At 41.1% G+C, this 19,789-nt stretch overlaps 1 protein-coding gene and 1 long non-coding RNA gene across 2 annotated transcripts in view; both read left to right on the top strand.

The window, feature by feature from the left end:
* MAN1A2 (mannosidase alpha class 1A member 2) overlaps positions 1–19,789 on the top strand; it is a 273,987-nt gene that overhangs the window by 118,074 nt on the left and 136,124 nt on the right. The gene's annotated exons all lie outside the window — the stretch shown is intronic.
* LOC107196249 overlaps positions 1–19,789 on the top strand; it is a 49,698-nt gene that overhangs the window by 10,628 nt on the left and 19,281 nt on the right. Inside the window, exon 3 of the long non-coding RNA XR_003048675.1 lies at positions 18,275–18,401. This is a non-coding gene — a long non-coding RNA (uncharacterized LOC107196249). The remainder of the gene's footprint in view (positions 1–18,274; positions 18,402–19,789) is intronic.

Below are 19,789 nucleotides of genomic sequence, written 5' to 3' on the forward strand. Positions count from 1 at the left end.
CTACACCATCCTCCACGCTGGCCACACCTTCCCATCTTAAACACAGAACTGATCTTCCTACACTGCTGCTTAGAAACCTTCCCTGGCTCTGACATCTACAGGACAGAGACCAAACTCCTCCGTGGGACTTTGCGGCCCTCCAGCCTGGTCCTGCCAGCTTCTCCAGTCTCTTCCGGGGCCGCGCTCAGTCTGACTTTCCACTCTACACGTGCTGCACCCTCTTATAATTCTCCGACGTGACTTGCTGTTTCATGTCTTGGGACATCCCGTTCCCCTGGACCATGGTGCCCTTACCACCTGCTGTAGCATCTTGGTAAAGCCTTTCTTCTCCTTTACATCCCAGCTTAGAACACGATGCCCTCTGTGACGCTGCCCCGATACTCAGACTTAGAAGCAGCTCCCCAGCGCAATAACTTGTAGACAGACCCTTACAGCGCGGGTGACATTGTAGCATAGTTGGCTCTTTAAGGGTGTGTCTGTATGCTCCCCAGACCCAGCGTTTTGTCGACAGGGATTGTGTCTCTTTTCATTATTTCACCCCTTGCGCTCAACACAGTGTGTTGCCCAAAGTAGGGACTCAGAACTTGTTGAATAAAATTAGTGAATGAATTGGGTAAAATTAAAAAAAAAAAAAAAAACATTGAATGAAAGAAATTAATAAATGAAATTTAAAAAATAAGTATCTCTGACTCAAAAGCTGCCCTAATAAAAGAATCTTACATCATTATTAGTTAGAGAGTTCTCTTGTAAACACAAAAAGAACGAAAAAATAACTGTAGGATAAACTTGATATGTAAAATTTCAATTTAAAACAGATAAGGCAATATTATTACTCATTTCAGTTTGCAAAAAGTACACACAGATAAATTGTATTTCCATAATATTTCATAGTTTTCAAAGGATACTGTATACTCTATTTCATTCAAGCTTAACAACAACCCGGAGGAGGTATTTATTATCCCCATTTTTCAGATGGGGAAACTAAGGATCAGAGAGATTAAAGTGTCATACAGAGCCAGAGACAGAACCGAACCCGAGAATTCTGAGGGCAAGTTCAGCATTCTTTCCTCACTGGCAGGCGACCTCTGAGAGCAGGCTTTGATCATTTGACTGACAGTGAAAAGTGCTATGATTTTCTAGTTTACCGTTCTGACATACTTCTCAACTTCCTTTCTGGAAGTAGGGTCCCAGGCACCTCAAGACTCAAGGCCGGTAAACTCCTACACAGCCAAGACTCTACTCCCTCAGTCTTCCTAGCAGACAGGTGACACTGTGATTGATTCAGCTGCTCCTAAGCTTTAGAGTCACCTTTCCAAAGACTGTGGCCAGACAGGGTAGGCAGGGCAAGGTGGGAACAGAGAGGTGGTGGAGGGAGGTGGAAAGAAGCAGACAGACTTCGGGTCAAATTCCAGCCCTTCGTCATGTGCATATCCTGTTGTTCCCACTCCACCTGTTGAAAACACTTTTCTTTCCCCGTTGGACTGTTTTAGTACCTTTGTTGCATATATAAATGGCCTATTCTGTGCACTCTATTCAGTTCCACTGATTTATTTGTCTCTCCTAACACTACACTATCTTGATAGTGCAGCTTCCTAGTAAGTCTTGAGGCCAATTTAAGTCCTCCAACTCTGTTCTTTCTCACCATTTCTTTGGGTATTCTAGGTTCTCTGCATATAAATATGAGAGTCAGTTTGAGAATTTTTACAAAATAAAACTCTAATGGGATTATGATTGGAATTGCTTGGCGTCTGTAGGTCAATACGGGGAGAATAGACATTTAATAATATTGAGTCTTCCAATTTACAAACATGGTATGCGTATCCATTTATTTAGGTCTTTTAAATTTTCTCTTAGGAATGGTCTGTAATTTCCAGCATAGAGATCTTGCTTATCTTCTGTTAAATTTACTCCAGAGTATCACATGTTTTTACCGTTATTAGAAATGGAGTTATAGGTTTTAAAATTATTTTCATTTTCCAATTCTCTCTACTAACAGCAAATATAAATTTACCTTGGCGTTAATAAGGCCTAAGCTTCAGAGCCCTCCTTTGCGAAGACCCTTTACAAGACCTTTTGAGGTACCCTAGCAGCTTTGGAATCATAATTTGGTGTTATTTTTTCTTAAATAGGGATCCCTACATTGTAAAAAATTTAGATCACACAAAACTTAGATCCATCCCATCTGATCGCAACGTGCTCGATGTCTCTTAGAGCCTCAGTCCTCTTATTTGTAAAGCGACTTAACTTCGAGGATTATATATTTTTTATTATGATAAAACACACATAACAAAATTTACCACTTTAATCATTTTGAAATTACAGTTCAGTGACATTAAGTGCATGATCTTGTGCAGCCATTACCACTATCCTGTTCTAGGACTTTTTCATCACCCCAGAGGGGAACCCTGTGCCCAATAAGCAGTTCCCCGCACGCCTGCTCCCCGCATCCTCCCCTCCCCGCCAGACCCTAGAAACCATGGATCGGCTCTCTGTCTCTATGGATTTGCCTGTCCTGGATTTTCATATAAATGGAATCATGCAGTCTGTGGCCTTTGGGGTCTGGCTTCTTTTGCTTGGCGCAATGTTTTCAAGGTTTATCCATGTTGTAGAATCTCCCAGTCCTTCTTTCCTTCCGTAACTGAGCGATATTCCATTGTAATATATCACATGTTATTTACTTGCTCCTCTATTGATGTATAATTGGGTTGTCTCCATCTTTTAGCTATTATAAATTGTGTCGCTGTGATCATCAGTGTACAAGCTTTCATTGAAACACCCGTTTCCAATTCTCTGGGGGATATACCTGTGAGTAGAATTTCTGGGTCATATGGTAATTCCAAGTTTAACAGTCAAATGCCAAACTGTTTTCCCTCATCAGGTTATTTTCTTAATCAAATGAGCCAACACATTTGTAAAGCTTTTAGTGTAGTGCCTGGCACACAGGACTCAATAAATCATCACTAAAAGATAAAATTCAAATTGCTTATAAATTATTGGCAATAGAGGACATCTGTTGTAAAATGTGTCATACGTTGAAGGGAACAATTAGTCCCTGCTCTTCATTAGAATAGGGTTCCAAGACTCTTGTTCCATCCCTTTCCTTCCCCCTTTCAGGAAAAGAAGGGTGACTTTCTAACCGGAAGTCCAAACTAGGCATGGCTATGTCAACCCATTTCCCCCTTCCCAGGGGATCCGCATGCCTGTGAAGCGCATGTACTCAGTCTCCTGTACCTGCCTGCCATGCCATTGAGTTTTAAGGGTCAGGCCCTCGTAGCAGAGGTCCGAGACTGCTCAGCTCTGACTGAGGCTGCCACAGCAGGAGGGGGTGAGTGTAAGCTGGGCTGGGCTACCAGCAAGCACACTCGCTAACGGATCTAAAACATCTTCTCCAGACACCTTCTTCATGAGTTACTAAGGTCATATTTTGGATTTACATCTGCCTGACACCTGCGCGCCTCATATAATTGGTTCTGCCAGTGGGAAGGACAGGGATATTATATGTCGCCTGTCCTGCCTTTCCCCCCGCAAAAGGTCCTGAACATATCCAGAAAATTTAAGAAGCCTGCTTCTAATTTCCAAGTTCTCCTGCCTCAAATAGAGGTAGGCTAAAAGAAAAACTTTAAATTGAGATCAAATATAATGAGTGACTATTTGTATTTTTCAGAGAATATTTTGTTCTTTGATCTTGGAAAAGCTGAAATTAAATTAGAAAGGCTTTGGGCTTTTCTGTGATATTGTTATAGTAAGCCTTGATATAGAAAATGCGTGGTAAGCAATTCTCCATTGCAGATAGGCTTCATTTCAGAGTCCCCATATTCTTAAATTACCAACTTTGAGATGGCATTTGTTTTCATTTTTGTACTTAATAGAGCATAACATCACATTCATGCTTTTCTCTCCTGGGATGAGTGTAGAGCTGATAAGTAGCCAATGTTTTCTTTCTAGTTTAATTCGATAAACATTTATTGAGCACTTGCTACGTACCAGGCACCATGCCAGGCATTCTAGAGAAGACCCAGACGAGTAACCTTCAGTGTCGTATGCAAGGGGAGCTTTTAGTCTACGGGTAAATGAAGGAAGGCACTTACGGCAAGCAGATACACGGTGAAATTTAGCTGATCTGGTTTTAAATGGGTTTTAGCCATTTGGTTTAGATGATTAAAATCTAATACATCTATCTCACCAAAGGAAATTGGATTCAGAATTTTGATTTCATTACTATTCCCATAGTAATGAAAGGTTTTCCTTCTTTCTGTCATGCTAAATTCCTCTCTCCCCTTGGGAAACCTCGTGTTTCCTGTAGCTGCCAACATATCATGGCCTATCCAACGGATAGTATATTTCATCATTATGAGCTAATCCTTTCAGTAGCTTAATTGTCTAGGTTTTTTTTTTTTTTTTCTGCTATGTCTTAAGTAGGTAGCAGGCAACATCAGGCTGATGTATGAACAAACTAACAAATAGATAGAATCCTGGAATTTTAATTTCATCTCAGCTTAGAGAATCTTAGACCTTAAAAATTCCTTTCTCCGAAGCCACTTCTCAGGGTCCCAGGTCATACTGTCTAAATTTGCATGACAGGTAGATAGAAAGGAGTAGAAAAAAATGACCTCCATAGCATCTATGCCCACGCAAACCTAGGTACGAACATATCCTGAAGGACAGATCCAGGTACATTTGGGGCCCAAATGAGAGCCAGCCAGACAGGTTTGTCATGAGTTAATATTTGCATGCCTGCGGACCGGTTCCTCACACCTGGGAGGACTCCGGCCCATCAGCAGAGACACAGCCGCGTGTGTGGAACCGGAGCCCCTACAGGACACCAAGGGAGTGAATGGGGCGGGAGGGAGTCAAACGAAAGAATGGGTAGAGTGAAGGGAAGGATGGACGATGGAAATGAATATGAGGCACATGACTGGCTCAGAGTGAGGCACTCACCCCACTGCGGAGCGAGGGAACAGAGGACTGAGACCCTTCTGCTTCCTGTTCTAGGGGACTCAATGCATAACATGAGAGGCCATTAAGTACTGGTGTCACCACTGAACAGCCGTGTGACCTCGGGGATATCGTTTAACCTCTCTGGGCTCTTCTGCTTCCTGTTCTAGGGGACTCTGTGCATAACACGAGAGGCCGTGGAGCATCGTGGTTCAGTACTGGTGTCACCACTGAACAGCTGTGTGACCTCGGGGATATCGTTTAACCTCTCTGGGCCTTAGTTTCAAATATTCCACAAGGACACTAATAGCCCCTACCTTGTAGGTACTTTGGGGTCGGGGAGTGTGTGTTTATGTCAGGAGGTCTCCAGAGACCAGTTTGTGTGCAAAAGCATTTTATAAACGTCAAAGGAACCCACCCCCCAAATATTAGGGATTTTTATGGCCTTTACATTTATTTGCTGTTTTTCATTAGATGGTGATATGGCCTAAATATTTTTCTTTTTGTCCTCATCCAACTGATCCTTGAAACCAATCGAGAATCTCGGTCAGTGGAGAGATTTCCGAGCTTCTCTCTCTCTCCTCTCTGCGGGCTGACTTCCCAGTTAATTCTCTCCCTTCAGACGGCTGGAAAAGCAAGAACTGCTGCCAGGACAGCGCTAATCAAAATATTTTAGCACTTCTGCATCTGGTCCTGGCCATAAAATGGAAGTGAAGAAACACTTATGTAACGCTTTCGGAGCCACGAAGGCAAAAAGAGAGCTCTTATCTTATTGGTTCTGGGTCCTATATCTCCAGGACAGGAAGGAAAAAATAACTTAAAGGCATTAAACCAAAAGGCATTCAGTGCAAGACACTTAAAGAGATGACATGAGTACCAGCAACTCAGACACACAGGAGAGGGAGAAACAGCGAATGCTGTGGAGTGAATTGTCTCTCCCCCGGGCTCTGTTCGGCTCTGTGTACCGAGGAAACTGATGAGCTGGGCGGGTGGGGGAGCTCGGAGATGCTTATGCTAACGAACTCGCTTTCCATGCAGTCCCTCCCACCCCTGCCCACCTGCCGCGCTGGCCGCCCACGGCCACACCAGAGGCCACGCCAGAGAGTCTCCCAAACCTCCTCCTCCCCTTCTCTTCCACAGCCCAGTTGTTTCCGTCCCAGCCCTTCTCACGATCGAATAGGAAATGGGTAAGAGAGACAGCGTTCGTTCAGTACACATCGGGCAGCCACCATGTTCCAGACACTGAGCTAGGATCTGGGTATGGAGATAAATAAGACAAAAGCCTGCCCCTTAAGGAGATCTCCAAGGGATGGTGACTGGGCATGAACTCACATGGGGGAATGCCCTTGGGAGCGAGATGAGGGGTTGTCAATCTCTGAGGCCCGTGGAATAGACGAAAGCTTTAACTCGATTTCTTCTCGAAAGCTTTAACTCGATTTCTTATATCCGCTGTCTCACATCGTCCTCGTGATATCCCTTATGAGGGAGGCATTATTTTTTTAATACTTTATAGATTAGGAAACAGGCTCAACGTAATCAAGTAACTGACTCAAGGTCACAAGTGACCGAATTTAAATCTGACTGCAAAGCTTCCGTTCTTTCCAGTTACTCTGTGTTGTTGGCATCAGGCAGGAGGATAAGGGCCGTCGGTAGGAAACCAGACGTGGAGTTGTGGGTAATACGTGGTAGAGAGGGAGGGTCATTGAGAAAAACGGAGGCGTGAAGACTGAGATTCTAACGAGAAAGAGTGAGGGAAACAGTGCAGTGCTGAAACCGGCCATTACTGACTCTCATTTTCAGGAATTTTCTAGCTGGTTGTCAGACGGACCATTTGTAGCTCAATCTGCTAAATTCTCCCATGGTGGGAGAATTTATAGAACAGAAGTTGCCAAATGTTATAAATCAGCACCTACCTCCCCGCAAAGCCAGTTTACCAGCACGCCCCCGGGGGAAGGCACGGGACAGTGTGGCTAGTCACTAAAGCATTTACAATAGTTCATTTATTTGGGGGTGAGGATAGGAGTGGGGTGGGGGCGGAAGTGTCATTGGTGCACATCCCATCCCCCCACATAGCTCTGTTTCTCGTGATGAAAGAAGAGGTCCGTGTGGAGACCTGGTGTGCCCGTCCTAAACACACTGTCATCTTTAACACACTGTCATCGTCGGACTTCTTTGCATTGCGAGTGACAGAAACCAAACTCTAATTCCACTGGGGAAAAGGGGACCTTTCTTTGATCAGACACGCTAACCAGGAAGCGCAGGCGGGAGCTGGCCTCAGGGATCCTTGCGAGTCAGGAAGTGCTGCCATTTGCCAGCTCCAGGTCTCCTCTGTCTTTATTACTCACCTTTATTCTGGGCATTTGCCTTGTTCTCTCCAATTGCATAGGGGGTTTCGGGGCAGAGGAGGTGGGAGTGAGTGAGTCTAGAGTGGGAAAGGGAGGAAATGGACACGGATATTGTCAGACTTGCATCATCCCACCTGGGTGACCCCAGAGGAAAGAGACAGCTTCTCCCTTCCAGCATCCGGCTCAATCCCAGGGAAAAACTGTGATAGTCCTGGCTAAGTCACATACCCATGTCTTGGCCAATCACTGTGGTCGGAAGAATGGGAAATTTGATTGGCTATACCTAGGTGACTTGTGTACCCCTGAGGCCAAGAAGAACAAGGTCCTATTTGGTTGACCCACCTGGTTTGGAGTAGGTCAAGTGGGTACAGTTACCAGAAGAGAGGAAAAAGGTGAATTAAGTGGACCAAACCAAAAGACGTCACCTATATCTGCGACTCTTATTTTCGAAAGCATTAGCAATCTTTAGAGCATTTAAGTGAGTCACTTATGCTACCAAGGGTAAGGACACAGTCATTGACTTTGGGATAATTTCCCTGTCAAAGCTGTGTTCCCACTGCACTTAGAATAAAATCCAAAACCCTTGTCAGGCCCACAAGATCTGGTCCCCTGGCTACATCTGCTTCTCTAAACTTTGCTGTCACTCCCTGGCCACCCCAATCTGCCCTTCATTTCCTCCACTCCAGTAACACTGGCTTGCTTCCCGTTTCTAGAGGTCAAGTTCGCTTCTATCTCCCAGCTCTGCGATTGCTCTGCAGAAATGCTCATCCCCTGGGTATTTTCGTGGTTGACTCCCTCTCATAATTCATCTTAAATATCACCTTTCAGAAGGACTTTCCTTAACTACCGTATGTAAACTAGCTCCCCACCCCCAACTCTAAACAATTTCTATCTCATCATTCCACTTTATTTCTCTTGCATCTATCATCATCTCATATTTTCTTTTTCATTGGATTTTTATTAGTATTAATTATTATAATCCTGGCTGACCATGCAACGTAGAGATGGGCTGGTTTTTCTTTTTCTCCTTTGCAGAGAGTGATGCACTCAGGTATTAATGCCCCTCTCCACAGAGCATTTTAATTTGGAAGTTTAAAAAAATTTTTTCAGGGCCTAACCCAGTATTGTATATGCCCTAAGTGCTCAATAAATATGTCGCTAATGAAAAAGTGAATTTCTCAAAGTCCTGTCACATCTTCTCAGCTCATTTCTAACCTCTATCCACATGCGGACACATCTCTTTTTTTCTCCAATAGTCACTGGCCTCTCCAGGAGCAAAGACACTTGCTCATATTCACATTTTTATTTTATTTATTTTTTCTTCCCATCCTCCACCCCGCTCCCTTTTGGCAAAATCATCAGCTTGTTCTTCATGGGTCGATTTCAGTTTTGTTTTGTTTATTCATTTATTTATTTGCTTAGATTCCACATATAAAGTGAGATCATACGGTATTTGTCTTTCTCCCTCTGACTTATTTCACTTAGCATAATGCCATCTAGGTCCATCCATTTTGTTGCAAATGGCAAGATTTTATTCTTTATTGCCGAATAATATTTCAGTGTATATGTATCCATTCATCTACTGATGGACATCTAGATTGCTTCCATATCTTGGCTATTACTAGTAATGCTACAACAAACATAGGGGTGCATATATCTTCAAATTACCGTTTTTTGTTTTCTTTGGATAAATACCCAGAAGTGGAATTGCTGGATCATGTGGCAGCTCTACTTTTAATTTTTTGAGGAATCTTCATACTGCTTTCCATAGCGGCTGCACAAATTTATAATCCCACCAACAGTGGATAAAGGTTCCTTTTTCTCCATTCATTTCTTGTAGATTGTTGAATGTGTTGGCATACATTTGTTCCTAGTATTCTTTAATGATTCTTTGTATTTCTGTGATGTTGGTTGTAACTTCTCTTCCATTTAGGATTTTATTTATTTGGGCTCTCTCTTGTTTTCTTGATGAATTGGGCTAACAGTTGGTCAATTTTGTTTATCTTTTCAAAGAACCAGTTCTTCGTTTTATTATCTTTTCTATTTTTTAAAATTTCTATTTGTTTCTTTCTGCTCTGATCTTATTTCCTTCCTTCTGTTTATTTTGGGTTTTGTTTGTTCTCCTTTTTTTAGTTCCTTGAGGTGTAGCATCCTCTCTTGTTTTCTTGATGAGTTGGGCTAACAGTTGGTCAATTTCGTTTATCTTTTCAAAGAACCAGTTCTTCGTTTTATTATCTTTTCTATTTTTTAAAATTTCTATTTGTTTCTTTCTGCTCTGATCTTATTTCCTTCCTTCTGTTTATTTTGGGTTTTGTTTGTTCTCCTTTTTTTAGTTCCTTGAGGTGTAGCATTAGATGGCTTATTTGGGATTTTTCTAGTTTCTTGAGGTAGGCCTGTGGAGCTATGAACTTTCCCTTTTACAATTGCTTTTGCTGCATCCCATAGATTTTGAAAATTTGTGTTTTCATTTTTCACTTGTTTCAAGATAGTTTTTAATTTCTTGTTTGATTTCCCCTTTGATCCATTGGTTGTTTAGTACCATGTGATTCAGTCTCCACATACTTGTGTTTTTTTCCAGTTTTCTTTTTGTAGCTGATTTCTAGTTTCATGCCATTGTGGTCGGAAAAGATATTTAATATGATTTTAATCTTCTTGAATTTAGTAAGGCTTGTACTGTGGCCTAATTATGATCTACCCTGGAAAATGTTCTGTGTGCCCTTGAAAAAAATGCGTATTCTACAGTTTTTGGATGAAACATCTTATAAATGTTTATTAAGTCGATCTGGTCTGATGTGACATTTAAGGCCATTATTTCTTTATTAATTCTGTCTTGATGATCTATCCATCGATGTGAGTGAGATATTAAAATCCTCTACTGTTATTGAATTATTGTGAATTTCTCCCTTTACGTCCACTAATAGTTGCTTTATATACTTAGGTGCTCTTATGTCGGGTGTGTGGATATTTACAATTGTTACATTCTCTTCTTGGACTGAGCCCTTCATAATTAAGGAATGTTTTACTTTGTCTTCTTTTCCCATGTTTTCTGTCTTGAAGTCGATTTTGTCTGATATTAGCATTGCTACCCCAGCTTTCTTTTTGTTTCTCTTTGTAGAGTATCTTTTTCCATCCCTTCCCTTCCCATCTATGTGTGTCCTTTGATTCAAAGCGAGTCTCTCGTAAGCAGCATATAGATGGGTCATATTTTTTAACCCATTCAGCCACCCTATATCTTTTTATTGGAGCATTTAATCCATTTGCATTTAAAGTAATTATTGATAAGTATGTACTTATGCCATTTTTAAATTGTTTTTTGGTTGCTTTTATAGTTCTGTTTCTTTCTTCTCAATCTCTTCACTTGTGGTTGGCTGTTTTTCTTCAGTGTTTTGTTAAGATTCCTTTTTCTTTGTATATCTTATGTAAGTTTTAAGTTTGTGCTTACCATGAGGTTTATGTATGTCATTCTATATCTATAGCATGATAGATATAGATAGAGATAGATAGAGATAGAGATAGAGATAGATAGAGATAGAGATAGAGATAGAGATATCTATCATGCTAATAGTTGTCTAAGTTAGAATTTTAAGCTAATAGTTGTTTAAGTTCGAATCTATTCTATAAAGAATAGATTTTTACTCCCTCCTCCATGCTTTATGTGATCGATGTATGTTTTAGATCTTTGTGTGTTGAGCATCTCCTAACTACTTATTGTAGTTTGAGTTTAGTTTTAAACTCTTTTCTTTTGACCTTGAGAGTAACCTTTTAGATGTCTGATTTGCTGTATTTATTAAATATTTGGCTTTTTACCAGTGAGATATTTTTTCCTTCCTCATACGTTCTTATTTCTGGTTATGAGATTTCCTTTTCTGCTTAAAGAAGACCTTTTAACATTTCTTATCAAGCTGGTTTAATGATGATGAATTCTTTTAATTTTAGCTTGTCCAGGAAACTCTTTATCTCGAGACCCTTCAATTCTGAATGATAACCTTGCTGGGTAAATTTTCTTAGGCTGTAGATTTCTTTCCTTCAGCACTTTAAAGACGTCTTGCTACTCCCTCTGGCCTATAAAGTTGTTACTGAGAAATCAGCTGATAGCCTTATGGGGTTTCCTTTGTATATAACTCATTGTTCTCCTCTTGCTTCCTTCAAAAAAAATTGTCTCTTTATCTTTAACTTTTGCCATTTTAATTAAAATAGGTCTTGATGTGGGTCTCTTTGGGTTCACCTTGTTTGGACCTCTCTGTTCTTCCTGGACCTGGGTGTCCGTTTTCCTCCCCCGGGTTAGGAAAGTTTTCAGCCATTATTTCTTTAAATAAAATTTCCGTTCCTTTTTCTCTTTCTTCTCCTTCTAGGATCCCTATAATGTGAATGTTTGAATGCTTCATGTTATTCCACAGGTCCCTTAAACAAGCCCCATCTTTAAAAATTCTTTCTTATTTTTGCTGTTCTGTGTTTGATTGCCACTGCTCTGTCTTCTAAGTCACTGACCTGTTCTTCTGTACCAGCTAATCTGTTGTCGATTCCTTCTAATGTATTTTTCATTTCAGTTATTGTATTCTTCAGATCTGCTTGGTCCCTTATTATACTTTCTCTTTGTTGAAGTTCCCCCTAAGTTCCTCTATTACATTCTCAAGTTTCGTGAGTGTCCTTGTGGCTGTTTCTTTGAATTCTTTATCAGGCATATTATCTCCATTTCCTTAGGAGTTTTATTTTCCTCCCCCTTAGGGATTGTCTTTGTTTCTTCATTTGAGAAATAGTCTTGTCTTTTCATTTTGTTTGACTTTCTATGTTTGTTTATATGAATTAGACAAAATAGCTATCTCTTCCAATCTTAAAAAACTGGCTTTATGTAGAAGAGGCCTCTGCATAGGCTGGGTGTGCTGGGTGGTGTGGGCAGGCTAGTAGGAGCTGAGCAGGTGCCTAAGGCATCTGATGCACTGGCCCATCAATCTGGAGTGGCTCCAGGTGAAGAGGCGGGATGTGTGTGGCAATGCCTTGCTGATCCTGCTTGCTCCCTTTCTTAGAGGTGGGGCTCAGGTGATGAGTTCAAAAATATGCTGCCCCCTGCCAACCATATGGGGGTGAGAGGGGATGTAAACAGTGGCGCTCATTAGTCCCTCTGACCCCAGAGAATTCCAACAGTCCCCGGAGAGCTCCTGTGGCTCCTCAGCCCTCTCTATACAGTCTCTCTCGTTTGTTGTATAAAAAGTGTCTTGTGTGGAAGTGACCTCTGCCCTGTCTTTATGTGTGGGTAGTTTAAGGGAAGCCAGTTGGAGCAAGGCAGGCACTTCAGTGCCTGGGGCACTGACCTAGCTGGAGCTGCTCGGCAGGAAGGCCAGGTACATGTGGTGATGCCTTGTTTTTCCTGCTTGCTCCCTTTGTTCAGACACAAAAGTCTGTAGGCAGTGTAGCTGTGAACGCACTGCCGTGATCTTACAGGTGGGCCAAAGCTCCCCAGTAGAGGTCCCACCTCCGTAGTGAAATGGAGGGGGATGTGAACAGTGGTGCTCACTGGCTCCTCTGACTCAGAAAGTTCCTGCAGCTCCTGGAGGGCTCCCTCGGCTTCTCGGCCTCCTCTCTTTAGTCTCTCTTACTCACTGCTCAGAAGCTGTTCATTCAGCCCCCTCAGCTGTCTTTCAGGAATAGTTGCATTCTACATACACGTGTATTTGAGTTTGCTCACAGAGAGGACAAGTTCAGCCTCCTGTGCCACTGCCGTCTGGGATCTCCTGATGATTTGTTTTCTTATTAATTGACTGTCTCTTTCTACTAGAGTATAAGCTTAATCAGGGCAGGCACCACATCTGTCTCATTCATTGCTGTGTTCCCCTGCCCTAGCACAGTGCTCATACAGAATCGCGCTAAATAAATACCTACAGAATGGGGAAATGGGTGAAACTGCATTTATTATGTTACTCTAATCAGCACGCTAAACTTGGGGCAAGAGAGGAGGTTCAGGCTTTATGTGGCGTTAACTTAATGTCCTTGATACGACCCCCTCCACCCCCGCCGCCGCCCCCCATCTTCTATCCTCATTTCTGCTCCACTTAAACTGCTCAAAAGTAAATGATGCTCACTTCCCGGCCAAATCTAATGATGTCTCTCTGACTCACTTTATCTTGATCTTCCTGCTGCCTTTGGCACTGTTTTCCAACTACTCACTCAATTTTTCTCTGTCTTATTTCAAGTTCCGTAACCCTATGTTACCTTCCTTCCCCTGCCTATCTCTTCTGCCCTTCCTCATCGCTTCTTTGCTGGCTCCAAGTTTTCCCATTAATCGTGACATCCATCAAATCTCAGTATGTTTTATTTGCATATTTATCATCACGTGAACACAGTTCTACCCAAAAGAAAACTTCTAGAAGCCAAAAGATTTACAGGAACCAAAGCTAGTAAACCTTAACCAAGAGTAGAAATCAGAATTCACCTGCGTTGTTGACATAAGTCTACAACAATTTTTCCAGGAACTTTAATAGCTGACTCGTTATATACTGACTAGAATAGAGTTGATATTTTCTAAGGAAGTATCAATCTATTCATAACATTGGATTCAGAGACATGACCTTAATGCACAGAAATAAAAAATTAGAGATGAGGACAAATATTTATGCCTGAAGTTCTTCATCAGAGTCTTATTCATAATAATAATAATAAAAAAACACTTGTGAGAAAGCCAGTGTTCCATAAAAGAGAAAAAATAAAGATGCCTTTAAAAATCATGATCACTTAAAATAATTGTGATATACCATTGAGTGAAAAATGAAGGACACAGATATTTAAATATATAGCCATATTTTCATATATATTAAAAATATATATCTAGAGAGAGAACAACAAAGGATAGGTTTATTTGTGGGTGATTTTCAATTATGTTATTAGATGTTTTTATACTTATAAAATATATTCCAAACTATCTACAATAAGCAAGCATGATTTTATGATACCATTAATTTTTAGAAGTACATATGACTTTGCTTTACTGCAATACTTTATATACATTTTTTTGCATATATTATATATTTCACAATGTAATTTAAAAACATCACTTTGGATTATTTGCACAGACTTTTTTTTTGGTAGCTTTAAAAAAAATAATAAAGTATACATAAAGTTTTGCAGAACTGTCCCTACCCCAGAGGTCAGGGGTTGTCAGCCCTCATAAACAGAGTGGAATAACTTTAACTACATTAAGGCATTGTGTGTCACAGGTCCAGGGTATAGGAGGAAGTGGCAGGGTGAAATATGGAATCGACTTTTTATCTTTCTGTCAGTGAGGCTTTGGCTTTGTTTAATTAATGAAGGAGATCGTTCGTCAGAAGTGGTTTCCTGAGTTTTACAGGCAGGCCTCATGATGAGAAAACTATTGAAGCTGGAGACGGTGGGATGAATATTTAATGGACAAGAAGAGCCGATATGTTGAAAATAGGGTGCTGATTCATAAGTCGGAATGCATAATTTAATTATTAGAGGTAATCGGTAGGTCTTTACATCCGCTAATGGGATAAAATGCATAGTCAGCACCGTTCAGGCCGTGCAAGCGATGAGGACAGCACAAAACAATGAAGGGCAGCGATGGAGTCAGCTGACCGTTTCCCGTTTTATTAACTGGAGAACGATCCGGCAATCATTTAAATTGGAAAGAACTGTAGTTTGTGGGTGATACATTTACCATTCCGGGTGCCATCTTTGATAACATGTTATTTCCATCCTGTTATCAGATTATTTCTATTATTGGGACTTTTAATATTAAAAGCCTAAGCAGTAGAGAACACTCTGGGCCTTCATTTTCTCATCTGTAAAATAAGGGTGTCGAAATGCTGGTTCTAATGCTTCATTCTGTGGCAGCGGGGCTGCAGGAGTTCACGAATGTTTTATCCCATTTCATGGAAGCTGATGTTGACATGAATGTGATTATCATCCACCTCCTTGGAGTTCTAGTTTTTCTTAATCGAATGGCCTTAATGGTTATATTAATAAGCATTATAACATGCAAACATTATACATTTAAACTTATAAAATAAATTTACTCTGATGTTTTTAAAATTGTTTTATTTATTGGGTAGAGTCTCCGCATAACATTTCGCTGGGCGAAACATGATGTTACGACTTAAACAACAATACAAGTTTGAAAACTACTGTGCTAGAGGAGCCTCAAGGTTGTGCTCCGTGCTTGGGCTGAGATTATATATATACACACAAGCTTGTCATCCCCAGAAGCATTAGATCCAGGCCTTGCCCTAACCTACCTCATCACCTTGAACTAATACCCTCAGAGGACCAAGGCCCATGCCCTACTCCACTTTTCACTTTTGAAAAATCGCTCGAAGGATCTAATGGTCTCTTTGCACTTTTAAAATTGTCACACAAGAGAAGAAGTTCATGCTATATCAATAAAAATTTTTTTAAAGGCTCAAAGAAATATAAATGCTTTTCCCTCACTTTATAAAAACACGTAGCTGGATCTAGACAGATAAATGCCAGATAGATATAGATAATATTACGTTTATAGATCTTACTATGCACCATTACTATCTGAAGCACTTGGTCTATAGTAACTCATGTGTTGCCCCAGTCGCTCTATGAGGTAGACAATATTATCATTACCTTCATTTTACAGGTGAGGGAACTGATGTACAGCAATTAATTCCCTAACTTACCTGAGGTTATACAAATGCATAAAATAAATTTATGCCGGTATTTGTTCCAAAAGACTGTGGCTAATGTTTGTTGTGTTGACTGTGCGTAATTTCTAAAGAAGAATCTGTATTACTTAGGTAGCAAAATGAAAGGGGAGGCTGTCGGAGTCCCCATGCCCATTTTTCCTGAAGAGGGTCCCATTTAGAATGTGGGTGAAGAGACCCCGGGATCATAGACCTTGCTCTATTTGGGAATGGGGCAGTGGTCTGTTAGGATTTTAGAGGGTTTTTGCATAATGTGGGACAGGAGCAATTTTTATTCAGTTTAGGGATGAAATGGTTATGTTAAAACGTCCCGGGAAAGAACCCTCGTCCTTTTAGGAAGTCTCCCTTTTACGAAGGGTGAGTCTTCAACCTGTCCTGCCAGGCTGTCAGCTCCCAGCCCCAGATGAGCGAGGCTTGCAGAAATTCTGTCTTCATCCACTTGGCTCCACGAGAATCACAGAGCTGGAGCCCGCTCGCGCCAGCGTCGGGTCGAGCTGTTTGTTTTTGATCTGTGTTATTTATCTGCTTTAAGTCTCTTTAATTTCCCTAGTGAAATGGTAAACTCCTAGATGTCAGTGACACTCTGGGAAATACTTCTTTATTTTTCCCAGAATCCATTAAGCACAGAAAGTGTTTGAAGAATGGTAGTTGAATGGAATGGAATCAAATTTAAATGGAATGGTAGGTAGATTTGGGCAACTTGGAGTGTTTATTTTTCTGTTTTAGACCCATGGGCAGCGCGTTGATAACTAAACCCATCACTTCAAGATAGTGTCCCACTGAAAAAAGATCACTTAGATATGTATTCTAAACAATAACAATGACACCACACAAAGGCCAGGTTGGATTGCCTAGGGTGTGCCAGGTCATACCGTGGTGCCTAAGCTACCTTAGAGGACTCCGACTGCACAGGCGGGCCCCACTGATGCCCGCTCAGTAAGCAGAGAACAGCAGAGTCGTCTTCTCTGCCCTTCTTGTCCTCTTCCCAGCTGTTTTCTGAGCAGTTCAGTCCTAAAGCCGTTGCATGGGGCAGAGCAAGGTAGTCATCTATTCAGATGCACGGCCTGGTGTGGGGTATCAGAGCCTACGTGGGTGAGGGTGGCGCGGGTTCTATTCAGGGCAAGGGGCAGTGGCAACGACAGGAAACTGGCTATATACAGGGGAGTCGATTGAATCGATATAAGAAATACATTAAAAATAGTGGGAGCTAAGTTTCTCACTTTGTATAAGAAGGTTTAGAAATAAGGAAAGGGAGAAAATAAGAATGAACACTGTGGTATTAAATTGATATTGGAGGTGTGTATCATTTTAGGCTCACAGATTTCAATAAATGTACATAGAGGGAAAGAAATTTATATGTAAATACGTTTCGTACATCTATGTCTACATACATGTCTACATATATACATATATATGTATGTATATACTTACATACATACGCCTTTCCTAAATATTTTTCTGACGTTTTTATATTTTTGATTCCACTTTTATTTCATATGACATTTATTTTTGTATACAGTGTGAGATGGGGCACCACATTTTTTTTTTTTACCAAATAGCCAGCCAGTTGCCCCGACACTATTTATTGAATAATTTATCTCTCCTCATTGATCTGAGATATTTCCATTTCCATATATTAAGTTGACTGTAAACATCTTAGAAAAGCATCCTTGATCATCTCATTAATGATGGAGAAATGCTGACTCATCTCTGCTTCTCCTGCTCTGACATTTTCCTGGGCATCAATGGCCTGTTTCTAACTGATCGTTCATTAAAACATCCTTAAGCTCAACACTTCCCAGATGAACCCGATCTTGCCTGTCCTCATGCATTCCCAGCCTCAGGAGGCAATATCACCATCAGCCTAACTGCCTGGGAGACTCAACAGGCCCCCCTGCCCTTCCTCCTGGCCTTTTCCCCTGCAGCATCTTAGAGTAGACTCTCCTGACTTCCCCTGAGCCATTACGACAGCTTTTAAATGCTTACTCCTTCTAATTCATCCTTCATACTTGTTTCTGAACAATAACTACAAATAATAAATAACTAATGCATAACAGTAATAGTAACCTGAGCCTGTCCCCATGACTCCACAACTCAAAAACCTTCAAGTTTGTGCATTGTCAAAAACACCATCGCGGGACATTCCAGGCCATGTAATTGACCTTCCAGCCACTCTTCCTTCTATTTGGGTCACAGTGTCATCACTTGTACTAATCTCCAGTCTTGGAGTAGGCCGAATAGCCCCCTAACTTTGTACTTTGTACTGGAAAACCTACTGTCTTTAAAAAAAAAACAAAACTATTCTCATTTCAGGTCCAGCTTAAAGACAGCCCTCTTCCGCGAAGCGTTTCCCTAATCCTCCAGTTGGGACTCATTACTTTCCACTTGTCTCTGAACCACTTTGGGCCTGTGTTCTACTGCGTTTCATTCTGCTTCATAGGTAAGCGCGGTACGGCTTAGCTGTCCGATCTGGATCCTCACCCCTGGAGGCAGGACCACATCTCTGGGACCTCTGGCTTCTACCTATAGCTAACACTTACTTTGGCACCTTGCAAAGTGCTTTAACTCCTCCTTGCCTTCCTTCCTTACTTCCTTCGCTACTTATCTAATAAATGGCAACTGCACACCAGGCAGGATGCTAGCACTGGGGAAATTGTGATTAGTAAGGCCAGGGTCTTGTTCTTCTGGAGCTTGCGTTCCACAGGGGTTCTTACTTAATCCTATCAAGACCCTATGACGTATGAGATTACTCTCTCCTCAAGAATGGCCACATATTTAATGTGTGGCAGAACTGGAATTCAGATTTGTATAATGCCACTTGTCCCTCACACCATGCCTTGTATAGAAACATTTGTGGATCTGAAAAGGAGAGAGGAGAACAATTATGTGTCACTGTTTAAAAAGCTATGATGCCCTTTGCCATCTCTATACGCTCAGGAAGTAAATAGAGAAACTAAGTCTTACGCCCAAATTGGATCTTTATTCCGAGGGCCCATGTTGCTTTATCACAGAAAAACGAACTGAAAGAAGCTCACATTTATCGAGGTAGACACATCTGCACACTTTACTTTTTAAAAATCTTCACAAGAACACCGCAAGGTAGATTCAGTTGTCTCCATTTTTGTATGAAACAGACCCGGGGGAGGGTTCTAAACAACTGTCCACACAGCGATTTCTCACCTCATGTTTTAAATAGAGTTTTTATCAACGCATATGCAGAAACCTGTGTACCTTGAATCATATTTAAAATATACACGGAAAAGTTTCTATTTAAAGGACTCCTATAAAAGGTAGATTATTCAACAAATGGTAATTAGATTTACTGATTTGCCATTTGCGGTGTGGGGGGGTGGGGAGACAAGTAAAACTGGATTCTTATCTCACTTCCTATACCAAAATAAGTTCCAGATGGATCAAAAATTTACATGTAAAACATGAAATCACAGACATCCTAGAAGAACACATGGATGCATATTTTTATAATCCTAGAATGGGCAAGACTTTTAAAAATATAACACAAAATCCAGAAGTCATTAAGGAAAAGATTGATACATTTGATTACATAAAAAGTAGAGTTTTGTATAGCAAACTTCAACCTCTTAAAAATAAAAGGGAAAAGTTAGACCTCGCGCCAAAGGACTGCACTGGGGTTTAGAGCGAAATCCTTGCTTATAATACTGGACCGCCTGGCCGGTTTGCAGATTTCACTTGATAATCTCAAGTGATAGTTGACAGCCAGTCAAAATCAGGATTAGGCTCAGTACTCAGTATCCTGGGCTATTTTGTTTCCTCCCGGTCTCCAGTTACAACCAATTCCTACCTCACTGC

Source organism: Pteropus alecto, unplaced genomic scaffold (assembly GCF_000325575.1).
Source record: "Pteropus alecto unplaced genomic scaffold, ASM32557v1 scaffold106, whole genome shotgun sequence".
In the NCBI taxonomy this organism is placed as follows: domain Eukaryota; kingdom Metazoa; phylum Chordata; class Mammalia; order Chiroptera; family Pteropodidae; genus Pteropus; species Pteropus alecto.